Consider the following 5,617-nt stretch of genomic DNA (forward strand, 5'->3'; position numbering starts at 1 on the left):
CTAGCCTTCCTCTCCCTACATCCATCTCCTTTCCCTTTTGCGAGATGTAGAAAGTGTGATTCTTTAAAGACGCACGTCTGTTGTCTCTTTAACGCTGTCGCCCTTCGAATACACACCGCCCCTTTTTTTGTATTTTGAGACAGTCTTCCTTTGTAGACCGGGTTGGTTCGGTACTTGCAGAGATCTGTCTGCCTCTGCCTCCTGAGTACTGGGTTTAAAGGTGACCAGCACTAGGTCCAGCCACTCCCCATTGCTTTAAGGAAGCTCTTACCTCATTTCCTGGAATGTTCCATCCCCACTCCTCAGCCCCTGTGTGCTATGATTCTCTACGATGGGGCACAGGTTTCCTCTTCCTTGCATGGTCACCTCCATCTCTCATTTTAGCTGCCTTTCCTAAAGCCTCGCTCTTGTGAGAAATCTCCAAGAATAGGCCGTTTGTAAATCAGAAGCCCTCCTTCATTTTGCTTTGAAAAATGTTTTTCTTCTTTTAGAAAACAGGAGGGTTAAAGGATTGGGTACATCATCTGTGATTCTTATGCAAGTTATATCAAGATCTGAGATTCCCTTCCTCATAAGAGAAAATTTAATATCTCCAGAATGTCTTGCCTAAAGCCTTTTTTTTTTTCTTCTGCGAGATTATACTTGTTTGGCTTTTTATATAGGTTTGTTTCTCTGCCTCCTGAAGGAGGTAGCAGAATATAGGCCCTCACCAAGGGTTGGTTGTCTGGGCCCGTCGGGATGGCAATAAAAATCAGAACATTGTCCAATCGCTTGCTGTGTGCAACGGCTCACCAGCAATTCAGAAGGACCAGGGGTTTGCAGTGACATCTAGAATCCCAATGAGGTTGAAAGAAAATTTCACCTGCAGACAAAAAGCCGGAAACAGAGAGGGGAGAGTTATTTTTATTTGCTACGGTATAAAGAAAAAATAGTAGCATTTGGGTTCATTTCTCTTCATGCCTTGACACTTGCAACACACGTTTTAAGTTTTGAATATCAGGATCGGAAGAAGGCCGGTGAGGTGGCTCAGTGGGTAAAGGTGCCTCCCGGTGAGCCTGGCATCCTGGGTTTTATCCCAAGGACCCACAAGGTGGAAGGAGAGAAGCCACCCTACGTTCCTACAGGATGTCCCTCCCACACAGGCTGCAGTGTGCTGTCCGGGGGGCCAGCTCAAGCCCTCTGTTGTGATTTCATAGCGCTTGGTAGCTTCGCCTTGGAGTCCTTTCTTCATTTTTAGTTAGGAGATCACAAGATGGTCTAATGACTCTAGCTTGTCTGCCAGAGCGCCAATGTTGAGAGAGCAGCAGGAACCGTACCTAGCGCGTCTCTTCTGCACCTGGAGGACTGCAGTCTTGGCTGATACTGGTTGCTTACTAGACACCCGTGAACAGAAAGAGCAGAGGAGCGTTCGCTCATGATCAGTACAGTTAGTCTTAGAAACGCAAGTCTGGAACTTCACGATCCTATTCTAATTCTTGAGAAACACTGAGTCAGACTAATTTTTTTTTTTAAACCAATATTTGAGGAAACCCAGGAAAACATCCAAAAAGAGAAAACGGTGCTTACTGAAATAGAGATAATTTCACTGACATTGTGGCTATGGAGTGTAGCTGTTTAAAATGTACCCTTTGCTTCTCGGTCCCTTTCTGTGTGTCAGAGAGGTGCCGGCAGCGAGAGTGTCAGGCTCTATGTGGGGTTGCGTATGCTCATGCGCACAGTGTAGACACACAAGTGTGCATTTTCCCAAGGCGTTCTTTTCTGAAACCCTTCGTAATATGGATGGCCCGGTCTTGGCTTTGGTCACCGTTTGCAAACCTGCCCTTGCCTGCCCCTGTTTTTGTGGCCCTCATCCCTTGCCAACACCCCTCCTTCGTAATGACTCACGGTGCCCAGGTGCTGCCTGCCATTGCTTCACAGCAGGGCCCGGAGATTGCCACATGGCCCGGGTTTGTGATTTCACTGTTCCTTCTGCGGATCTCCTTCTGTTTCCGCTCTCCGAGGGACAAATGCAGACTCAGCTGGCCACCTCTGAAAAAAAAAACGGGCTGCTTTAAGCGTGACAGCGGGACTTGTCAACACACTGCCTTCCAGGCTGGTGCCCAAGATCTTGCCCTTGCATCGGCAAAGTGGGAATTTAAACTCGACCTTGAATTCATAAGAGGCATTTTGGGAGTAGACAAAATGACCGGATATTTTTTTGCACCGTGTTAACTCAGGAGCACCTCTCGGTGCACTCTAAGAGACAATGTATTTGATGAGTTTTCACATCAGCCAGTCCAGCCTTGTAACTCTGCTGTTTAGCTGGTAACTACATTATAAAAAAAAATCACCTTGGCTTGTTTTAAATTGTGCTTCAACAGTTGTTTCTGCCCTTAATTCCTGGCTCCTTTCCTCTAAAAATATTATATAATATATATTTATTTATAAAAATAAATGATATATAAATATATTTTTTAAAAATTTCCATCCGACACACCTGCCTTTGTGATTCTTGTAGTGAGAACTCAGGCTCCTCCTCTGAGAGGTTTTCTCCTTTTTTGTTTACTCTGTTCTCACTAGTGAGGGTGGTAACTCATTTTCTTCCTCACTTCCTTACCTGAGGAGTTGCTCTTGGTTTAATCTCCACCCACTACAGCTTCTACTTGGTTCCACCCAGTTCCTTTAACTAAGATGACCCAGAGAGGTGCTAGGCCAAATTAGTTTTTATTTTCTTCCAAGGAATTTTGAACAAGGTGAAACAGCTTTGATGCTTCACTATATGAAATGAACACATCCAGTCACGATGTAAGTTTAGTGAGTAATTATTCTGGACTTGTTATATGAGCATTTTTTTAAACAAATGATTTATTTCCTTTTATTTGTGTGCATGAGTATATGAGTGTATTGTCTGCATGTGTGTGCGGATGTGTACCACATCCATGCCTGATGTCCTTGGAAGCCAGAAAAAGATGGCAGATCTTCTGAAACTGGAGTTGCAGACAGTTGTGAGCTCTCTGTGAGAGCAGCAAGTGTCCCATACTGCTGAGCCATCTCTCCGGTCCCCTATTCATGTAGGACTTTATTTTATTTTTAGTCCTTTTGGAGATTGGGTTACATGTAGCCAAGGCTGGCCTCAGACTCACTGTGTAGTTAAGGGCAACATTGAATTCTTGAGCCTCCTGCCTCTACCTTCTAGGTGCTAGGATTACAAGCATGCACCACCAAGCCTGGTTGTAATATATAAACTTCTCTCTTTAGGAGAGACACTCTTATCCCTAAATGAAACGGCAGGGTCTAATCACCTGTCACAGGTCTTTGGCGATTTTAATTTTGAATGCGTGTGTAATTCCAACATTACAGATGAGAGCCTGCATGTGCCAGGCAATTTTCATCGCTATGACAACACCCCGAGGAAAACAACTGTTGGGAGGAGGGACTTACTTTGGATCACAGTTTTAGAGGTTTCGGTCGGTGGTCAGCTGGCTTGATGTTTCTGACCCTGGACATATCATGGCAGAGGGCTGCTTACCTTGTGGTGGTCTGTTCTGTCACACACGACAGCGCAGAGGGGTCTAGGCACTAGATACGTTCTTCAAAAGCGCGTCTCCCGTGACCGGCTGCTTTCAGCCATGTTACTGCTTCCCAATAGTCCATCCACCAATGGGTAAACCCATCTGGACATGGGAGCTCTCGGGATTCTATCAGCTCTCAGAAGTTCATCAGCTGCCAACTCAAACTTTAACCCACGAGCCTTTGAGAGACATTTTTATATCCAAACCACAGTGCTTCATGTTTAAGCATTTACATGACAATGGTGTCCTGAAAGAAGATTTTGCCCATTGTTTAGGGAGGTAGGTAGCAGTATGTTTAAATTGCTATGAGATTTTGAGACAATTACCCCATTGATAAAAGTCCCATAGTATGCTCACTTATAACCTATTTGTGAATATCCTTGTTCTTGGTATAATCTGTCACCCTCTTCCTCTACTCCTGTTTTGATCCATGTGTGACAAGTTCCTGGTTTTACCACTTGCCTAGTTTACACCTTGCTGCTGTTGTCATGAGACAGGGTCTTACTATGGAACTCTCACTGACCTGAAACCCACTATGTAGATCAGGCTGGCCTTGAACTCGTGCAGAGCCACCCGCCTCTGGCTCCTGAGTGCTGGAATTAAAGCCATCATGAAGGGGTTCCTACCACATTTTTATTCATCAATTCCAATACCATGAGGCTCTCCTGGAGCTGAGGTTGTTTGATACCTTCTTGTAACAAGGGGAAAACATAATCGGTCAGCAGTCATTTTACTGCTTTATGATATGTGAAATGTTTTCAACACTATTTTGAAATAGTCCATGGGTCATCACCTTGGCGTTATAGAAAGCCAGTCCTGTGTTGCCCAAAATTTTAGTCAGCGTATTGATTTTATGAATTATTTGTCTAGATGGGCATCAGTACGTAATTTTCCTATTGTAAAAATTTTAATTCATCATGTGAAATTAAGGAAGTACCATTAAAAAACCTACCACATAGTTTTTTATAATTTTTTTTTACTGTGAACTATCACTTAAAGATGCTTGCATCGTTTCACAAAATTAAGGGTTAGTATTTGCTCATCTTTTATTTCAGGGACAGTTCGGTTTTGAAATCAGGACAGAGCCTGGTTCAGTTGCTCTTTATCCTGTAGACATACTTAACACTCAACTCTAACCTTCAGGTATCCTTTAGTTTGCATAGCCCCGGGCGTTTAGCGGGCATTTCATTTGATTTTAATGAGGTTAGAGTTATAGGAAAGCCGTACAGTCTTTACTCATTAATCAATTCAGAAACGGAATATTTCCCTTCTCTCTGGAGAATTAATTAACTATTCAGTTATTTTTAAAAAGTTGAAGGGCAAATTGTGAAGAAAAAACACTTCTGCTGTAGAAGACACTCGCAGACTCCGGTGGAGAATACATCACGTAGGAGGGGGGTGTAACAAGCAGTCTCTCACCTTCGGGTTTCTGAGTCCCTCCAGATGTCTCCCGGGCTCATTTCTTCCCCGAGCGATTACATCAGTGTTTGGGGAAAGACGATCTGGTGGAGAAAATCTAGAACTGTAGGCAGCATGGGGACATTGTCGGGGTGTGGAAACGTTACTGACAAGAGTTCAGTGTGGCTCATCATATCTGTGGCCTCTCTTTATGACTTCCTCCTGCCATGTCACAGTTTTGATCTGCTAACTGGATGCAGTTGGGATGTGTGTTCAGGGTAATGATTTGTGGGAGGAAATGAGTCCTGGTAACCTATTAGACTTAGTCTCGTGTGGTTTTCTACAGGGATACTCTATGCAGAAACTTGTTATGAATAGATGCTGAGAGCTGAATATCAGCACGGCGGTAGACCAGAGCTTTTCAATGTATTGTCTCTCACATAAACATTGATGTAGACAACTGCCCACCAAGGGAAGTACTTCCTAAAGAGCAAATTCCAGCGAGTGTGTAATTATAGTACAGGGGGGTAGAACAAAAATGAGATGCACTAGTAAGTGTAGGAAGGGAAGCTTTAGGTATTATAGTGGTCTAACCCCAGGCATCAGAGAACAGATCAAGATTCTCTCTCTCTCTCTCTCTCTCTCTCTCTCTCTCTCTCTCTCTCTCT

Source organism: Microtus ochrogaster, unplaced genomic scaffold, assembly GCF_000317375.1.
Source record: "Microtus ochrogaster isolate Prairie Vole_2 unplaced genomic scaffold, MicOch1.0 UNK28, whole genome shotgun sequence".
NCBI lineage: Eukaryota > Metazoa > Chordata > Mammalia > Rodentia > Cricetidae > Microtus > Microtus ochrogaster.